The 21,467-nt window shown below is 35.0% G+C and overlaps 1 protein-coding gene across 1 annotated transcript in view; it reads left to right on the forward strand.

The window, feature by feature from the left end:
* The window catches only part of THEMIS (thymocyte selection associated), a 185,513-nt gene that overhangs the window by 38,002 nt on the left and 126,044 nt on the right, over positions 1-21,467 (forward strand). The window lies entirely within an intron of this gene.

The raw sequence follows: 21,467 nt of genomic DNA on the forward strand, positions 1-21,467 counted from the left end.
ACTCAGCCTTCCAAAATTAGCACAAATATCATGTCTTCTGGAAAATTTGCTGATCCTCTAACCTATTCCAGATATCTCTTTTTTATGTTCCCATAGTATCTTGGGTATCATAGTCATTGATGATTTTCTTATTTGTCTTATTCTCTAGACCAGGAGTTGGCAAACTTTTTTTATAAAGGACCAGATAGTAAATATTTTAGACTTTGCCGCCAGATGGTCTCTGTCACAACTACTCTTCTCTGATGCTGTAACATGAAAGAGGCTATAGATAATACATAAACCAATGAGCATGGCTGTAGTTCAATAAAAATGTATTTACAAAAAGAGGTGGCCAGCAGAATTTGGCCTGTGAACTTTAGTTTGCGGACCTCTGCTCTACACTAGAACTTCTTGACAGATAAAATAGGACATATGTGATTTTGTTTTTCTAGTCCCAAGCACATTTTCTGGCACAGAGAATGTGTTCAATAATTGTTTATTGAGAGAATGAATGAATGATTAGGGGAAGAGAAAAACCTAGTCAATATTTACAGTATAATGTTATTCGTGGTATGATTGAAGTATTCATGGGTTCTAGGAGAGCCTTGATAAGAAACATTTAACTCCAGTTGGTCATGTTTCAGAACATAGATTTTGGAGTCATTATATTTGAATCCCAACTCTGCCACTTAGTTGTGTAACCTTGCCAAGTTATTCACTCTCCTCTCATGTAAAATGACAATAATAATACTATCTATCCTCCAGTGTTGTTGGGAGGATTGGTATTGAAGTACATTTAAAGTGCTTAGAATGGCACTTATATAGCAAGGGCTATAAAAAGTGTCAGCTTTTATTACTATTATTACCATTGTTATTATTATCATCAGTGGAGTCAAGGAAAGATTTTCAGAGAATGTTAGACTTGATCTGAGGTTTGGGGAATGAAATAAATTAGCTATATGAGGAGAGGATTCTTCCAAGCGCTCCAAGGTCTTACTCCTTTCAACTGATATGTTACCCATTGTTCAATTCTAACTATTCCTAACTCACCCCTATCCTTGATAGCAATGGTTCTCAAACTTGGCTGCACATTGGAATCACCTAGGGATCTTAAAAAAATCCTGATGCTCAGGCCACTTGCCTGTGATATTCTGATTTATTTGGTCTGGGATGAAGTCTGTTTATGAAGATTTCCGAAAGTTCCCAGGGTGATATTAATGAGCAGCCAAGGTTGAGAACAATTGCTTTAGAAGAAGCTTTTCCTAAGTACTCTAATTGGATGTAAGAACCCCCTTTTGAATCACTATAGTCTTTTATGTCTTATTCATTACATTTATTACATTTTTCAAATAATTGAAGTTATTTGTGTGCTTGTCTTATGAGCACCATCTGCCTAATAGATCACAAGGTTGTTGAGGACAGCATCTGAATCTCATTTATTGCTCTAATTCCCACAGTGTTTAGGAGAAGATGTACATAATAAATATTTAGTAAGTTAAAATGACTAGAATCTTCTGGTGGAAGGAATGTTTCTTGTTAAAGTAGTTAAAACGCTTAGCTTTTGACAAACAGTTTAACTTGGAGAGTTACTATTTAGAATATCCCTTTGAGCTTTCAATTTACATGATAAGCTTGCATTAATTGAGCGACAATTTGAAAAATGTGTTTACAAACTAGTTTTATTGTAAAGATCAGGGTTAAAATGAAGGGGTAAAGTGATTGGTGATGATTTGGGAGTACTTTCTTTCAAAGAGGACTCCTAAATGATGGTGAAAAGGATCCCAGGTATAGGAGTAATCCTTGTACATCAGTACTAGGGAGAAAGAAAAAAATTCAAGGCCATTAATATTTTTCATAAATTTTAACAGAAAAGTTCTTTATTTATACTCTACTTTAAACTTTCAAATTAAACTCTTCGAGTTTAAACTCAAAAAGTCCAATATATTTTTTAAAAATATTTCTTTATTGTAAATTTCCTTTTGTTATTGATTTCTAATTTTATTCTATTGTGGTCAGCAGACATACTTTGTATGATTTCAATCCTTTTAAATTTATTGAGACTTGTTTTATGGCCTAACGTATGGCCTATCCTGGAGAATGTTCCATGTGCACTTGAGAAGAATGCATATTCTGCTGTTGTTGGGTGGGGTGTTCTACAGATGTCTGTTGGTTTATAGTGTTGTTCAAGTCTTTTATTTCCTTGTGGATCTTCTGTCTAGTTCTATACATTATTGAAAATAGAGTATTGAAATTTCCAACTATTATTGTTAAATTGTTTATTTTTCCCTTTAATTCTGTTAGCATTTGCTTCACATATTCTGGGGCTCTAATGTTAGGTGTATGTGTGTTTACAATTGTTATCTCTTCTTGATGGAGTGACCCTTTTATCACTATATAATACTCTTTGTCTCTAGTAAAAATTTTTTTTTTTTATTTTGTCTGTTATTAGTGTAATCAGTCTACTTTTTTGGTTACTATTTGCATGGTCTATTTTCTTCTATTCTTTTGCTTTCAAAGTTTTTGTGTCTTTGAATCTGAGATATGTCTTGTAGACAGCAAATAGGTGATATATTTTAATCCACTCTGCCAATTTCTGCCTTTCAGTTGGAGTATTTAATCTACTTATATTTAATGTAATTACTGATAAGGTAGTATTTACATTTGCCATTTTGCTATTTGTTTTTCATATGTCTTAGGTCTTTTGTCTTCCTCTATTCCCCCATTATTGCCTCCTTTTCTGTTAAATAGATATTTTCTAGTGTACTATTTTAATTCTTTTTCTTAATTAAGACTATTTTTTAGAGCAATTTTAGGTTCACAACAAAATTGAACAGAAGGTACAGAGATTTCTCATACACTACCTGCCCCCAAACATGCACAGCTTCCCCAATATCAAAATCCCACAATGTCTTTTCATGGTATGATAGCTCATTTGTTTTTAGGGATGAATAATATTTCACTGTCTGGATGTACCACAGTTTATTCAGCCATTCACCTACTGAAGAACAACTTGATTGCTTCCAAGTTTTGGCAATTATAAATACAGCTGCTATAAACATTCATGTTCAGGTGTTTGTGTGAATATAAGTTTTCAACTTGTTTGGGTAAACACCAAGGAACATGGTTGCTGGACCATATGATAAGAGTATGTTTAGTTTAAAGAAATTGCCAAACTCTCTTTCAAAATGGCTGTATCATTTTGCCCTCTCACCAGCATTGAATGCGAGTTCCTGGTGTTCCACATTCTCAGCAGTATTTTGTGTTGTCAGTGTTTTGGATTTTGGCCATTATAACACACATACACCTATGGTATCTCATTATTGTTTTAATTCTCAATTCTTTAATGACATATGACGTTAGACATCTTTTCGTATGCTTATTTGCCATCTGTATATCTTCCTGGGTGAGGCGTCTGTTCGGGTCTTTTGCCCAATTTGTAATCAGGTTATTGTGAGTTTTAAGAGTTCTTTGTCTATTTTGGACACAAGTCTTTTATAAGATAAGTCTTTTGAAATATTTTTCTCCCACTCTGTGGCTTGTCTTCTCATTCTCTTGGCAGAATTATGCACAGAGCACAATTGTTTTTAAGTGAAGTCCAGTGTATCAATTATTTTTTTCATAGATTGTGAATTTGGTGTCATATCTAAAAAATCATCGTCAAACCCAAGGTCACCTAGATTTTATCCTATATTTTCTTTTAAGAGTTTTATAGATTTGCATTTTAGATTTAAGTCTGTGATCTATGTTGAGTTAATTTTTGTGAAGGATATAAAGTCTGTGTCTAGATTCATTTTTTTGCAAATGAATGTCCAATTGTTCTAGCATGATTCATTGAAAATATTATCTTTTCTCCATTGTATTGCCTTTACTCCTTGGTCAAAGATCAGTTGAGTATATTTATATGTGTTTATTTCTGAGCTCTCCATTCTGTTCCATTGATCTATTTGTTTATTCTTTCACCAATACCACATGGTCTTGATTACTGTAGCTTTATAGTAAGTTTTGATGTGAGATAGTGTCAGTTCTCTCACTTATTGAACTGTCTTTGCATAATGGGATAAATCCCAGCTAATATCTGTTGCCAATCTTCCTCTTTTTGCTCGAGGAATATTGTTACTGAGCTAATGTTTGTTCCAACTTTCCTCTGTTTTGTGCGTGGGACGCTGCCACAGCATGGCTTGATGAGTGGTGTGTAGATCCGTGCCTGGGATCCAAACCCATGAACCCCAGGACACCGAAGTGGAGTGTGCAAACCTAACCACTATGCCACTAGGCCAGCCTTGATGTATAATTCTTTTTATGTATTATTGGATTCATTTTGCTAATATTTTGTGGAACATTTTTGCATCTGTGTTCATGAGAGAGATTGGGCTGTAGTTTTTTTTCTTGTACTGTCTTTACCTGGTTTGGGTATTAAAGCAATACTGATCTCATAAAATGAGTGAGGAAGTATTCCCTATACTTCTATCTTCTGAAAGATATTGTAGAGAATTGGTACGATTTCTCCTTAAATGTTTGGTAGAATTCACCAGTGAAGCCATCTGGGCCTGGTGCTTTCTATTTTGGAAGGTTATTAATTATTGATTCAATTTCATGAGTAGATATAGACTATTCAGATTGTCTATTTCTTCTTGTGTGAGTTTTGGCAGACTGTGTCTTTCAAGAAGTTTTTCCATTTCAGGTAGGTTATCAAATTTGGAGTATAGAGTTATTCATAATATTCTGTTATTATCCTTTTTTTTTTTGAGGAAGATTGGCCCTGAGCTAACATCTGTTGCTAATCTTCCTCTTTTTTTTTTTTTCATTTTTCTCCCCCAAACCCCAGTACATAGTTGTATATCCTAGTTGTAGGTCCTTCCAGTTCTTCCATGTGGGATGCTGCCCCAGCATGACCTGATGAGTGGTGAGCAGGTCTGCACCCAGGATCCAAACCAGTGAACCCTGGGCTGCCGAAGCAGAGTGCGCAAACCCAACCGCTGTGCCACTGGGCTGGCCCCCTGTTATTATCCTTTTAATGTCTATGGGATCTCTAGTGATGTCTCCTCTTTCATTTATGATTTTAGTAGTTTGTGTCTTCTCTTTTTTTTCTTAGTTAACCTAGCTAAAGGCTTATCTACTTTATTCCTCTTTCCAAAGAACAAGCTTTTGGTTTTGTTGATTTTCTCTATGGATTTCCTGTTTCTAATTTAATTAATTTCTGCTGTAATTTTTATTATTTATTTTCTTCTGCTTACTTAGAATTAATTTGCTCTTCTTTTTTCTAGTTTCCTAAAGTGAAAGTTTAGATTATTGATTTTAGATCTTTCTTCTTTTCTAATATACACACTCAATTCAATTTCCCTCTAAGCACTGCTTCGCTGCATCACACAAATTTCGATAAGTTGTATTTTCATTCTCATTTAGTCAAAAATATTTTTATATTTCTCTTGAGATTTCTTCTTTGACCGCAAGTGTCTTTTTTAATCTCCATGTATTTTTTAATTTTCCAGTTATCTTTCTGTCATTGATTCTAGTTTAATTACATTGTGGTCTGAGAACAGATATTGTGTTATTTATATTCTTTTAAACTTGTTAAGGTGTGTTTTATCACCCAGAATGTGGTCTTTCATGATGACTGTTTCATGTGAGCTGAAGAAGAATATATAATTTGCTGTTGTTGGATAAAGTAGTCTATAGATGTCAATTATACTCACTGATTGATGATGCCATTGAGTTCAACTATATCCTTATTGTTTCTACCTGTTGGATTTATCCATTTCTGATAGAGGGGTGTTAAAGTCTCCAAATATGATAGTGGATTTATCTATTTCTACTTATAGTTCTCTCAGTTTTTGCTCCATGTATTTTGACACTCTGTGGGTAGGCACATAGATATTAATGATTGTTATGTCTTCTTGGAATAGTGACTCTTACTCATTATGTAATGTCCCTCTTTATCCCTGATAAATTTCCTTGCTCTGAAGTCTGCTGTATCTGAAATTAATTTAGCTACTCCAGCTTTCTTTTGATTAGTGTTAGCATGGTATATCTTTATTCATCCCTTTACTTTTAATCTGTATTTGTCTTTATATTTAAAGTGGATTTCTTGTAGATGATATATGGTTGGGTCTTGTTTTTTGATCCCCTCTGACAAACTGTCTCTTAGTTGTTATATTTAGACCATTGACATTTGAAGTGATTATTGATATAGTTGGATTAATGTCTATGATATTTGTTACTATTTTCTATTTGTTGCCTTTGTTTCTATTTCTGTCTTCCATACATTTTCTGCCTTTTGTGGTTTTAACTGATCATTTTGTATGATTATATTTTCTCACATTTCTTAGCATATCAATTCTACTTATTATACTCATTTTTAAAACATTTTTTAGTGGTTTCCCTAGAGTTTGCAATATACTTACAAACAATCCAAGTCCAGTTTCAAATAACACCATATTGCTTCATGGGTTGTGTAAGTACCTTATAATAACAAAATGTTACTAATTTATCCCTTCTGTCCCTCATATCATTCATTTCACTTATACATAAGCATGCAAAATTTAATACATTGTTGATATTATTTGTAGAAACAAACTTTTATATTTTAGATCAATTAAGAATAAGAAAATAAAAGTTTTTATGTTACCCTCCCTTATTCCTTCTCTGATGCTCTTTCTTTTTTTTTTTACATAGATCCAAGTTTCTGACCTATATAATTTTTCTTCTCTCTGAAAGAACTTCTTTTTACCCTTCTTGCAGAACAAATGTACTGGCAAGAAATTCTCTCTATTGTTGTCTGTCTGAGAAAGTCTGATTCTCCTTCGCTTTTGAAGGATAATTTCTCAGGATACAGAATTCTAGGTTGGTGAGTTTTTTTTTTTTTTTTTCTGAACACTTTAATTATTTCACTCCACTCTCTTCTTGCTTGCATGATTTCTGAGTAGTAGTTGGATATACTTCTTATCTTCATTCCTCTGTAAGTAAGTTGTTTTATTCCTCTTTTTTTTCAAGATTTTTTCTTTATCTTTGATTTTCTGCAATTTGAATATGATATTACTGTGTAGTTTTTTTTGGTATTCATCCAGTTTAGTGTTCTCTGAGCTTCCTGGATCTGAGACTTGGTGTCTGATATTAATTTGGGGGAAATTATCAGTCATTATTGTTGCAAATATTGCTTCTGTTCTCTTTTGTTTTTTCTTTTCCTTCTGGTATTTTCATTATGCATATGTTACACCTTTTGTTTTATTTTATTTTGTTTTGTTTTTACTCTTTGCTTTTCTATTTTAGAAAGCTCTATTGATATATCTTCAAGCTCAGAGATTCTTTCCTCATCTCTGTCCAGTCTACTAATGAGCCCAACAAAGGCATTCTTCATTTCTGTTATAGTGTTCTTGATCTCTATCATCTCTTTTTGGTTCTTTCATAGGTTTCTATCTCTCTGCTTTCATTGCCCACCTGTTCTACTTTATCGAGTAAACCTCTTAGCATATTAATCACAACTGTCTTAAATTTCCAGTCTGGTTATTCCAACATCCTTGCCATATCTGAATTTGATTCTGATGCTTGCTCTGTCTCTTCAATTGTCTATATTGCCTTTTTAGCATGCTTTTTAATTTTTTCTTGATAGCCAGATATCATGTACTGGGTAAAAGGAATTGCAGTAAATAGGCTTTTAGTAATGTGGCAATAAGGTGTGACAGGAGGGGAAACATTCTATAGTCCTATGATTAGGTCTCAGTATTTTTGTGAGCCTGTACCTCTAAGTTGTGAACTTCACAAGTGCTTCTCAGTCCTGTTCCCCATCCCTTAGGTGGGACAGGATGGTTAGAGTGGGACGGAGTTGGGTATTTCCCTTCTCCCACGTGGAAGACTAGAGTGGGCTAGAGCTGGGTGTTTCCCTTTGCCCAAGTGGAAAGGCTAGAGTGGGCTTTGGTTGTGTATTTTCCCTAAGTGGAAGGCCAGAGTGGGTGTTAGCTGTGTATTTTCCTCCCTTCTGGTCCGTTGGCTCTAATCAAACACTAATAGTTTCACTTGAGGTCAGGCTTTATTAAAAAGAACAGAATGCTCTGGTGTATTTCAAAATGATTTCTTTTACCCTCTGCCTGCCAGAAGCATGAGGGGATTTTTCTCTGATGTTCACTGTGAGAGCCTAGTCAAGTTCCTGGAGGTAAAATTTACAAAATTGTGGGGGCTCCTCTGTGAGTGGGCTTTCCTAGAATTTTTTACTTTTAGACTTGTCCATTCTGAACCTTTAGCAATTTGTCAGTTATAGTTCAGATTTTCCTACCATGGTACTGGTTCCTGTAGAGTTTTCTTCTTTGGTAACTTGTAATTCTCTGTACTTGCTTGTCTGTCTCTCCAATCTTGGAGGCAGTAGTTTGTCCTCTGACATTACTTCTCTGATGGATCTAAGAAGAGCTGTTAATTTTTCAGTTTGTTAAGCTTTTTATGTTTTGTTAGGACAGAGTGACAACTTGCAAAGTCCTTATATGCCAGATCAGAAACAAGAAGTCCAATGCTTTTTAAAAATATATACATATTTTTAGTTATTTTTTTCAATAGTTTCCTGGGGATTACAACTGATGTCTTAATTTATAACAATCTAGTTTGGATTAACTAATTTAATTTCAATAGCATGTAACATTTGGCTCTTCTATATTTCCATTCCCTACCCCCTCCTTTGAGTTGTTATTATCATAAAAATTACACCTTTACACATGTGTGACCATCAACACAGATTTATAATTATTCTTTATGCAATTGTCTTTTAAAAAGATAGGAGAAAAAAAGATTTGAACACAAAAAAGTGCGTTTAAACTTTCTTTTATATTTACTTCTGTAGTTATCTTTACTGGTACTCTTTATTTCTTCACATAGAATAGAATCACTGTCTTGTGTCTTTTCATTTCAGCCTCAAGGATTCTCTTTAGTATTTCTCATATGGCAGGTTTGATAGTAACAAATTCTCTTGGTTTTTGTTTACCTGGAAACGTCTTAATTCTCCTTCATATTTAAAGAATAAATTTTCTGGGTAGAGAATTGGTTGATAGTTCTTTTCTTTCAGCACTTCAAATACGTCATCCCAGTGATTTATGGCTTCCATGGTTTCCAAGTGAAAATTAGCTTTTAAGCTTATTGAGAAACCTTGTACGTGATAACTCTTTTCTACTTTCAAAATTCTCTATTTGTCTTCTGTTTTCAACAGCTTGATCATGATGACATGAATCTCTGAGTTTGTCCTACTTGGAGTATATTGAGCTTCCTGAATGTGTAGATTAACGCTTTTCATCAAATTTTGGCCATTATTTCTTCAAATATTCTTTTTATACCTTTCTCTCTCTTTTCTCCTCCTGGGACACCCATTACTCATGTATTGATGTGGTTGATGGTGTCTCATATATCTTTGAGACTCTATTCATTTCTCTTCACACTTTTTTCTTTTCTGTTTCTCAGAGTGGATAATCACAATTGACCTATCTTCAAATTTGATTTATATTCTCTGTTTGGTAAGACTTCATTTTAGACCTGTAGACATAGTTTCCTTTAGTTCTTTGAACATATTTAAAATAGCTGATTTAAATTCCTTTTCTAGGAAATCCAATTGTCTGAGCTTCCTCAGGGACAGTTTCTATTGATTATTTTTTCCCCCGGTATATGGGCCACACTTTCTTCTTTCTTTGCCTGTCTCATAATTTGCTGTTGAAAGTTGGATATTTTATTTATTTATTTATTTATTTTTGTGAGGAAGATCGGCCCTGAGCTAACATCTACCACTCTTCCTCTTTTTGCTGAGGAAGACTGGCCCTGGGCTAACATCCATGCCCATCTTCCTCCACTTTATATGGAACACCATCACAGCATGGCTTGACAAGCAATGCGTCGGTGCGCCCGGAATTCAAACCGGTGAACCCCAGGCGACTGCAGTGGAGCGTGCTCACTTACTTAACTGCTTGTGCCACCGGGCTGGCCCCTGAAAGCTGGATATTTTAAACAGCATAATGTGGCAACTCTAGAAATTGGATTCTCGCCCCCCTCCAGGCTTATTGTGATTGCTGGTTCTTTAGTGCCTTTTCTGACCTAAATCTCTAAAGTCTGCATTCTTTGTCATGTGTGCCCACTGAAGTCTCTGCTTAGCTTAGAGTTAGCTTAGTGGACAGCTAATGTCTGGACAGAGATTTCCTTAAACAACTGGAACAAAGAAGTCTCCTAGTCTTTGTTGAGGGGCTCTGTGTTCATTTTGGGCCATGGCTTCAACACTCAACAAGTCGGTTGAAAACTCTTGCTTAGTCTTTGCTTCTTGCTCATGTAGAGCTTCAAAGTCAGCCAGACTTGGGAGTTTAGAACCTTATCAGGTCTTTCCTAAGCATGCACACAGTCTGGGGCATGTGCACAGTCCTACACATGTATGCAATCTTCTAGTTTCCTAGAATATATAGGAACTTTTCTGAGAATATATTGGAACTTTTCAATGTCCTTATGGACATCTCATTCCTTGGCTTTTCCTTTTAAACTTTTTGGTTAGCCTGTTGTTTTCCCCAACTGTTATACACCACTGCAGGCAGCCACAAAAATTAAATAATTGTCTCTCGTTGTTTTTGACAAATGCTCTGAGGAAAAGTCTTTTCCCACTGAGTGAGCTCAAAATAAAATCAGATAGACAGTGTTGCAAGTAGAATCTTCTAGGGAGTCACCAGACATATCAAATAATGACAATTCTCTGAGAACAAACTTTGGACGAACTCCAACTACCTTCTACCCCCTCTTGTGACTGCCAGGCTGCTGGTTTTGGCTATAATTGCAGGCTTTTGGTTTTCAAGGCTACTCTGGAGTTGAAGGGGGTGAGAGAAGTGGAAATACAGCAAGCTAAATGCTGCAAAGTTTGCTGTTCTTGCCAAAATTCAGCCATTTTTCTTTAATAAATGCTCCCCAGATTGCTGCAATCCTTTAGTTAATTTCTAGAGTTCTGAAAAAATTAATTCTGATGATTTTTTAAAAACAGTTTCTCCATTGCTTTTATGGAGGAAACAGTTTTCAGAGGTAATTATTCCACTATTTTTGATGACATCATCTACCCTTCTTTATTAAAGTATATTAACACAAATCCTGAATTTCTCACGGTAATTTGAAAGTTTTGTTGAAGATGATTATAATGTTGACAAAGTGCTCGTAAATGATTTCTTTGCAAATAAAGAGGCTTTACTGAAGAAAGATGCCCAGCCTTTGACCAGTAAATATAGCTTTATAAAAGCAGCTCCAGCAAATAGAAGCTCAAGCAACAGTCAAGAAAGAAAAGCTTTGTAGAGATTTGGCAAGGATACTTTCAGCAGACAAACTGGAATTTGATTTTTTGCTAAAATGTGAATGGAGACCTAAACTTGCAATATACGTCACTAGTTGCATCTTATATTAATGTTATGTTTTAATATGTCTCTATTTTGTTACCTCGAAAAGTTTTCAATATGTTAAAAGAAATAAAAATTAATAATTTCAATTCTTTATGGAAGTAAACATACTGCTTTAGAAGCATGATTTGTTCTTTTAGGAGACAGTCCTCTTGGCTTAACCTTTTAATGAGCTAGAACATGTGCCATTCTTGCCAAACACAACCAAAATGTATTCTGATATTTGGTAGTTGATTGCATTATCTCCACAAATTGGTATATCATGTAATACTTTGGTTATAGTGAAGTTCCAAATTTTGGATTACTTCCTGGAAAGATTTATTCTTCCTCTGTATTGTTATAAAGCAATAATAATAAATACCTTCTCTTTAGACATGAGAAATATCCCAAAAGAAAGTGTTTCAGTACACTTTTCTGATGATCAGAGTTTTTTTCTTCCTGAATAGCAAGTTTATGTAAGTGTCTCTAAACCATATGTCCAAGGAAGGTTGTGTTTGCATCTATAAAACCACCATTAAAATTACAAGGCTAGATTGAAGAAATTTTTGCTTGAATTTTTAGATCATACTCTATAAATTTTATTATTGTGTAGAAGTTTTGCTGCTGGAGGTAAGAGGCATGTAAGAAATGTGATAGTAGAGCTTAGAGATGGAACATTCACTACTATACTACACTCTATCCTGCCCATACCACTCACTCAAATGAGAATCCTAGTGATGTATCAGACATTGTTATAAATGTTTTTACATATAAAACTGTTCTAAACACTTTTGTGTGTGTGTGTGTATATATATATATAACCTATATATATATATAACCTATATTTATATATATAGGTTACTAATTGAATTCACATTTTGCATATGAGAAAACAAGTAACTTGCCCAAGATCACCTAGTTAGTAAGTGGTTGTGTTGAATCTACACTAGCACTGTCTGATAGAAATATAATGTGAGACTGTATGTTCATGTTCATTCATCCAAGTTTATTTCTGTAGCTGTCTAGGAGGCTTCAGTTCTTTGGCACATGGTCCACTCCATAAGGTTCCTCCTGAGTGAGTGATCTGAGAGCAAGAGAACGCCCAAGATGGAAACCATAGTCTTCTATAACCCAAGCTCAAAAGTGACCTACCATCACTTCTCTTATATTCTTTTGATCACACAGACAAATGCTGGTGCAGTCTGGGAAGAGACCGCTCAAGGGTGTGACTCCCACGAGGCAGGAATCACTGGGGGCTATCTTGGAGGCTACCTAGCACAGACATTTAAAAAAGTTAAAAAAAAAAAAGATGTGAACTTAATTTTAATAATATATTTTATTTTAAAATATTTATCTAAAATATTATCCTTTTAATGTCTAACCAATATAAAAGTTGTTGAGATATTTTACATTTTTCTCATGCCACGTCTTTAAAATCCAGCATGTGTTTTCCACTGATAGCACATCTCGATTCAGGCTATGTTAATTTCAAATGGCCATGTTTCAAATGCTCAATGCAATGCCTCCGATGGTGGTTCTGCATTGGAGAGCACCGATACAGATCTAAAGAGTGTGCTTCCAAAATCTGTGCTCGGAAGCACTTCTTTCTTAATCATCAAAAAAGAGCAAAATGGTCTTTTTGTCAACCAACGTCAGTGTTATGATAAAGATTCACAGATCCCTTGGATATGTGGCATCCTTTCTAATTTTTCTATTATATACAGTAAGCATTGTAATGTTAAATAGATCTAAACTGATGTCACTCCCAAAATAACATGAAATTGGAACTTTTAGATAAATGTTAGAAAATTCACTAAATATAAAATTTCCTTCATATGTTTAATGGATGTAAATCATGCTTGAAAGACAAGCTTCAGGCAGTGCTTCCTACTTAAATGAATTTCTACTAGATAATGGATAAACGGCTTTTACCTCTCAAGTGATCAAGCCATCCCTAAGTAGCCATGTTAGCTGCCATGCTGAACTTGCCACACTTTCTACCATAAATTAGGTCATTAATGAAACAATGAGCCCAAATGAATGTAGCAGTTTATTTCTCACGGCCCAGCAGACAGCATGAGCTTCACGCCTTAGTGCTCCTTGAGCCTCATGTCCCTTGGGATGATATAGAGCAGGGTCAGGTGGGTGCCAAACGCACAGCGGAGGAACACAGTGCAGGAAATCCCAAATGTTTGAGAGGCTGCTGGCAAACCTGCCAATCTTTGCCCTCTAGGAAAACATTGTCTTCATTACCCTGGAATGTAATAAAATTTCCTTTGGGGCTAAAAGAGAGACTTTACTATGGTAGAATGTCTCCCAGGAGGGAGATACTATGGTAGAATGTCTCCCAGGAGGGAGATATTCTGTATCATTTTTATACCTATCAGGAAACAAATTTGGTACCTCCAAACACGTACAAACACAGTGAAGAATTATCTCCTAACATGTCTATATCCCTTAGCAGTAAGATTCTGTTCAAAATCATTTTAATAATAAATGTGAAAAATACAGAAAAGTATTAAGAATAACCAATGACAAAAATTGGATTAATAATAGAATTATTTCTTCAAGAAACTGGTTAAGATTAAATGACTAAAATTTATGAAACTTGCTCCTTCATGCCTGGGTACCAAAATACCTAATACATTAACATTTTCAAGATGAATTTCCCCATTGTTTCATTTGGTAAAGTATATACTTAATTGATAAAAACATATACTATTACATTTAATTGTCATTCATTATATGTTTCATCTACCATTGAAATGACTGAACCTTTCATGTTTAGCCATTTTATGATTGTAGCTAATTTTTCATTTGACTAGAATATCAGTTTCTAAAAGGATCTGATAGGAAAATTGTTATGCAAAAAATATTTAAAATATATTTAATAGCTTTATAGTGAATAGCCTTTTATATTCTGTTTTTTGAAGATCTGTTGCTAAAAGAAGCAAGAAATAAGGCCGAATTTGCTTCTATTTTTCCATCTGGATGTTACATTGACACATAATTCGGACAAGCCCTAAATAGGGCTCCCTGCCTTTTGGATAATTTACTATTCAAGGAATCACCAGCTATTCTTCCAAATTTTCTGGGTCAACTTCACTTAAGGCATCTCTTCCCCACTGTGCTCACTTAAGCAAAATAAATTCAGCTATGTCTGTTATACAAAATATTTTCCTAGACAAAAAGGAGTAATCTGAATATACTATGAAGTAATCTAAATGTACAAGAAATTCAGGCTTACGCTAATTTTCAGTTCCCTTTTTTTTTGTCCTATTTTTTGTTCTGCTCTTAAGTACATGGTCAGATTGTTTCTCTAAGTCCCTGGTCTTTGGTTAAGTGAAATATATTTTATCTGGAAAACAAATTGACTGCAGTTCTACGTGAAAATGTTCTTTTCACTCACCTATGTACATTTTAGCATTAGACCAGAATTCAGTCAGAAAGATTATTTTAAGATAGGCTTTTCCACATCTGGCACTGTTCTATAAGTTTTCATGGTGTTTGTTATATTTTATGTACATCTAAAAATCTATCCCATCACTTTTTGCTCTTGCCATCCCCCTTTCCTACAAGCACAATTCCTCTAACGTATTACCATGGAGGGACTCTCATGAGATGGTCAAAAAATTGTCTACTCAGGTCTTCAGTTCTTCACTGTCTTAACTGGACATTGCTAAAGCACATTACTATATTTATACATTATTACATATCAGCGATTTAAAGTTTCTGCCATTGGAACAAAAGCTTTTTTTTTTTTTTTAAATAGACTTAGTTTTTTATAGCAGTTTTAGGTTCACAGCAAAATTGAGCGGAAAGTACAGAGATTTCCCATGTACCTCCTGCCCCTACATATGCACTGCCTCTTTCATTATCAACATCCCCCACCAGAGTGGTACACTTGTTATAATTGATGAACCTACCTTGACACATCACAATCATCCATAGTTCTTGGTTGGCATTATGGTTTACTCTTGGTGTTGTACATTCTATGGGTTTAAGCAAAGGTATAATGACCTGTATTCATCATTATGGTTTCATATAGAGTATTTTCACTATCCTAACAATCCTCTGTGCTCTGCCTGTTCATCTTTCCTCCCCTGCAACCTCTGGCAACCACTGATTGTTTTACTGTTTCCATAGTTTTGTCTTTTCCAAAATGTCATAAAGTTGGAATCATACATTATGTAGCCTTTTTCAGAGTGGCTCTTCTTACACTTAGTGACATGCATTTAAGTTTCCTCTATGTCTTTTCATGGCACGATAGCTCATTTCTTTTTACTGCTGAGTAATATTCCACTGTTTGGATGTACCATAGTTTATTTATCCACTCACCTACTGAAAGACATCTTGGTTGCTTCCAAGTTTTGGCAATTATGAAAAAAGCTGCTATAAACATCCATGTGCAGGTTTTTGTATGAACATAAAGAACATAACTTTTTAAAGTTATAAAATGTATTGATTTTTCTAAATTTTACAAATACCACATATATCTTGCAGAAAATTAGAAAATGGAAGAAAAAGCAGGGAAGTAAATTAAAACTCTCTATAATTTCATTCCCAGAGCTATCTAGCATTAGTATTTGTTGCATTTCCTTGTTGTTTTACATGTTTTTCACCCATACACATAGAGATATATGTTTTAATATAATAGAAAATAAGTCTATTTCTGAGGACTTGCCTATGTCATTATTCTTCAAAACATAATTTTTATTTTCTGTAGAATAGTACCTCATATGCATATACCATAATTAATCAATCCATCCTGAACATGTTCATTTATGCAATTTATGCTGTAAAGAGCAGCCTTTTAACTGAAGTTTTGTCTGCACTTCTGATTATTAATTTCATATACATGAAATTATGACTTCAGAAGTAAAAATGTTTTTAAAGCTTTTTTTTTTTTTTTTATTGATGTTTTAATGGTTTCTAACATTGTGAAATTTTGGGTTGTACATTTTTGTTTGTCCATCACCCCATATATGACTCCCTTCACCCCTTGTGCCCACCCCCCACCCCCACTTCCCGGGTAACCACAGTCCAGTTTTCTCTGTCCATGTGTTGGTTTATATTCCACATATGAGTGAGATCATACAGTGTTTGTCTTTCTCTTTCTGGCTTATTTCACTTAACATAATACGCTCCAGGCCCATCCATGTTGTTGCAAATGGGACGATTTTGTCTTTTTTTATGGCTGAGTAGTATTCCATTGTATATATATATACCACGTTTTCTTAATCCAATCGTCAGTCGAGGGACACTTAGGTTGCTTCCACTTCTTGGCTATGGTGAATAATGCTGCAATGAACATAGGGGTGCATAAGCCTCTTTGGATTGTTGATTTCAGGTGCGTTGGATAGATTCCCAGTAGTGGGATGGCTGGATCATAGGGCATCTCTATTTTTAATTCTTTGAGGAATCTCCATACCGTTTTCCATAGAGGCTGCACCAATTTGCATTCCCACCAGCTGTGTATGAGGGTTCCTGTTTCTCCACATCCTCTCCAACATTTGTTGTTTTTTGTCTTGGTGATTATAGCCATTCTAACGGGCGTGAGGTGGTATCTTAGTGTTGTTTTGATTTGCATTTCCCTGATGATTAGTGATGTTGAGCATCTTTTCATGTGCCTATTGGCCATCTGTATATCTTCCTTGGAGAAGTGTCTGTTCATTTCCTCTGCCCATTTTTTGATCGGGTTGTTTGTTTTTTTGTTGTTCAATTGTGTGAGTTCTTTATATATTATGGAGATCAACCCCTTGTCAGATGTATGTTTTGCAAATATTCTCTCCCAGCTGGTTGGTTGTTTGTTCATCTTGATTCTGGTTTCATTTGTCTTATAAAAGCTCTTTAGTCTGATAAAGTCCCACTTGTTTATTTTTTCTTTAGTTTCCCTAGTCTGGGTAGGCATGTCATCTGAAAAGATTCCTTTAAACCCAATGTCAAATAGTGTGTTGCCTATATTTTCTTCTATGAGTTTTATAGTTTCAGGTCTCACCTTCAGGTCTTTGATCCATTTTGAGTTAATTTTTGTGAATGGCGATAGCACATGGTCCACTTTCATTCTTTTGCATGTGGCTGTCCAGTTTTCCCAACACCATTTATTGAAGAGACTTTCCTTTCTCCATTGCATGTTCTTAGCACCTTTGTCGAAAATTAGCTGTCCGTATATGTGTGGTTTTATTTCTGGGCTTTCAATTCTGTTCCATTGATCTGTGTGTCTGTTTTTGTACCAGTACCATGCTGTTTTGATTACTATTGCTTTGTAGCATGTTTTGAAGTCAGGAATTGTGATGCCTCCTGCTTTGTTCTTTTTCTTTAGGATTTCTTTAGCTATTCGGGGTCTTTTGTTGCCCCATATAAATTTTAGTATTCTTTTTTCTATTTCTGTGAAGAATGTCATTGGGATTCTGATTGGGATTGCATTGAATCTGTAGATTGCTTTAGGTAATATAGACATTTTAACTATGTTTATTCTTCCAATCCACGTGCATGGGATATCTTTCCATTTCTTTATGTCATCGTGGATTTCCCTCAATAATGTCTTGTAGTTCTCATTGTATAGGTCCTTCACCTCCTTGGTAAGATTTATTCCTAGGTATTTTATTCTTTTTGATGCAATTGTAAATGGTATTATCTTTTTGAGCTCTCTTTCTGTTAGTTCATTATTAGCATATAGAAATGCAACTGATTTTTGTAGATTGATTTTGTACCCTGCAACTTTGCTGTAGTTGTTGATTGTTTCTAACAGTTTTCCAACAGATTCTTTAGGGTTTTCTATATATACAATCATGTCATCTGCAAATAGTGAGAGTTTCACTTCTTCGTTACCTATTTGGATTCCTTTTATTCCTTTTTCTTGCCTAATTGCTCTGGCCAAAACCTCCAGTACTATGTTGAACAGGAGTGGTGAGAGTGGGCAGCCCTGCCTCGTTCCTGTTCTCAGAGGAATGGCTTTCAGTCTTTCCCCGTTGAGTATGATGTTAGCTGTGGGTTTGTCATATATGGCCTTTATTATGTTGAGGTACTTTCCTTCTATTCCCATTTTATTGAGAGTTTTTATCATAAATGGATGTTGTATCTTGTCAAATGCCTTCTCTGCGTCTATTGAGACGATCATGTGGTTTTTATTCTTTGTTTTGTTGATGTGATGTATCACGTTGATTGATTTGCGGATGTTGAACCATCCCTGCGTCTCTGGTATAAATCCCACTTGATCATGGTGTATGATCTTTTTAATATATTGTTGTATTCGGTTTGCCAATATTTTGTTGAGGATTTTTGCATCAATGTTCATCAGCGATATTGGCCTGTAATTTTCTTTCTTTGTATTATCTTTGTCTGGTTTTGGTATCAGGGTGATGTTGGCCTCATAGAATGATTCAGGAAGTGTTCCATCTTCCTCTATTTTTTGGAATAGTTTGAGGAGGATGGGTATTAAATCTTCTTTGAATGTTTGGTAAAATTCACTGGAGAAGCCATCTGGTCCTGGACTTTTATTTTTTGGGAGGTTTTTGATTACTATTTCAATCTCTTTACTTGTTATTGGTCTATTCAGATTCTCCATTTCTTCTTGGTTCAATTTTGGGAGGTTGTATAAGTCTAAGAATTTATCCATTTCTTCTAGATTGTCCTATTTGTTGGCATATAATTTCTCATAGTATTCTCTTATAATCCTCTGTATTTCCATGGTATCCGCTGTAATTTCTCCTCTTTCATTTCTAATTTTATTTACTTGAGCCTTTTCTCTTTTTTTCTTAGTTAGCCTGGCTAAGGGTTTGTCTATTTTGTTTATCTTCTCGAAGAACCAACTCTTTGTTTCATTAATCCTTTCTACTGTTTTTTTGGTCTCAATATCATTTATTTCTGCTCTGATTTTTATTATTTCTCTCCTTCTGCTGGCTTTGGGCTTTGTTTGTTCTTCTTTTTCTAGTTCTGTTAGGTGTAATTTAAGGTTGCCTATTAGGGCTTTTTCTTGTTTGTTAAGGTGGGCTTGTATCGCTATGAGTTTCCCTCTCAGGACCGCTTTTGCTGCATCCCATATGGTTTGATATGGCATGTTATCATTTTCGTTTGTTTCCAGATAGTTTTTGATTTCTCCTTTAATTTCATCAATGATCCATTGGTTGTTCAGTAGCATGTTGTTTAATCTCCACATTTTTGTCACTTTCCCAGTTTTTTTTTCCTGATTCATTTCCAGTTTCATAGCCTTATGGTCTGAAAAGATGCTTGTTATGATTTCAATCTTCTTAAATTTATTGAGGCTTGCTTTGTTTCCCAACATATGGTCTATCCTAGAGAATGTTCCATGCGAGCTTGAGAAGAATGTGTAGTCAGCTGTTTTTGGGTGGAGTGCTCTGTATATGTCTACTAGGTCCATCTCGTCCAGTTTTTCATTTAAGTCTAATATTTCTTTATTAACTTTTTGTCTGGATGATCTATCCATTGCTGTAAGTGGGGTGTTAAGATCCCCTACTATTATTGTTTTGTTGTTGATTTCTCCTTTTAGGTTTGTTAATAGTTGTTTTATGTACATTGGTGCTCCTATGTTGGGTGCATATATATTTATAAGTGATATGTCTTCTTGATGGAGTGTCCCTTTTATCATTATATATTTCCCTTCTTTGTCTTTCTTAACCTGTTTTGTCTTGAAGTCTACTTTGTCTGATATGAGTATGGCAACACCTGCTTTCTTTTGTTTGCCATTAGCTTGGAGTATTGTCTTCCATCCTTTCACTCTGAGCCTGTGCTTGTCTTTAGTGCTAAGATGTGTTTCCTGAAGGCAGCATATTGTTGGGTCTTGCTTTTTAATCCATCCTGCCACTCTGTATCTTTTGATTGGAGAGTTCAATCCATTTACATTTAGGGTAATTATTGAAATATGAGGGCTGAATTTTGCTGTTTTGTCACTTATTTTCTGGTTCTTTTGCATTTCCTTTGTTTCTTGTCCCATTTGTTTTGGACTGCCAATTCAGTTTGGTTGTTCTGTCTTATGATTCTTCTAGTTTTCTCTTTGTTTATCGTATGTGGTTTTAATTTGATTATTTGTTTAGTGGTTACCTTGAGGTTTGGGCAAAAAATCTTCTGTATGAGATAGTCCATTATCTGATAGCCTCCTATTTCCTTATACTAAGTCAATTCAGTCACTTTCCTCTTCCCCTTCTAAGTTGCTCTTGTTATACCTTATTCTATCTTGTGTTGTGGCTGTGTGTTTACAGTGATGAGGTTAAATTTATTTTTGGTGAATTTCTTCCTTTGATCTTTGAGTTTAGTATTTAAGTGGTTGCTAACCTATTCCGGTAAAGATCTACTATTTCTCTGATTTTGTCTACCTACTTTTCTCCTTACTCCAAGCTTTGTGTTCCCTTTCTCTTCTTGTTTTCAGGCCTGAGGGCCTTCTTGAGTATTTCTTGTAGTGGGGGTCTCATGGCCATGAACTCCCTTAGCTTTTGTTTATCTGGGAGAGTTACTATTTCTCCATCATATTTGAAGGATATTTTTGCTGGATAGAGTATTCTTGGCTGAAAGTTTTTGTCTTTTAGTATTTTGAATATATCATTCCAGTCTCTTCTAGCCTGAAAAGTTTCTGTTGAGAAATTCGCTGAGAGCCTGATGGGAGTTCCTTTGTACGTTATTTTTTGTTTTTGTCTAGCTGCCCTTAATATTGTTTCTTTGTCGTTGACCCTGGCTAGCCTTACCACTAGGTGTCGTGGTGAAGGCCTTTGTCTGTTAATATATATAGGCGTCCTGTTGGCTTCGCTTACTGGTATTTCCTGCTCCTTCCCCAGATTTGGGAAATTTTCAGCTATTATTTCCTTGAATAGGCTCTCTGTTCCTCTTTCCCTCTCCTCTCCCTCAGGAATACCTATAATTCTTATGTTACATTTTCTAATAGAGTCCGATATTTCTCGGAGTCTTTCTTCATTTCTTTTTAGTCTTAGTTCTCTCTCTTCTTCCATCTGGAGTATATCTGTATTCCTATCCTCTAACGTACTAATTCTTTCCTCCATATTGTCAGCTCTGTTCTTTAAAGATTCCAGATTCTCCTTTATCTCCTCCATTGTGTTCTTCATCTCCATCAGCACTGATAGGTTTTTCTTTATGATTTCAATCTCTTTTGTGAAGAAA

Source organism: Diceros bicornis, chromosome 23, assembly GCF_020826845.1.
Source record: "Diceros bicornis minor isolate mBicDic1 chromosome 23, mDicBic1.mat.cur, whole genome shotgun sequence".
NCBI classification, from domain to species: domain Eukaryota; kingdom Metazoa; phylum Chordata; class Mammalia; order Perissodactyla; family Rhinocerotidae; genus Diceros; species Diceros bicornis.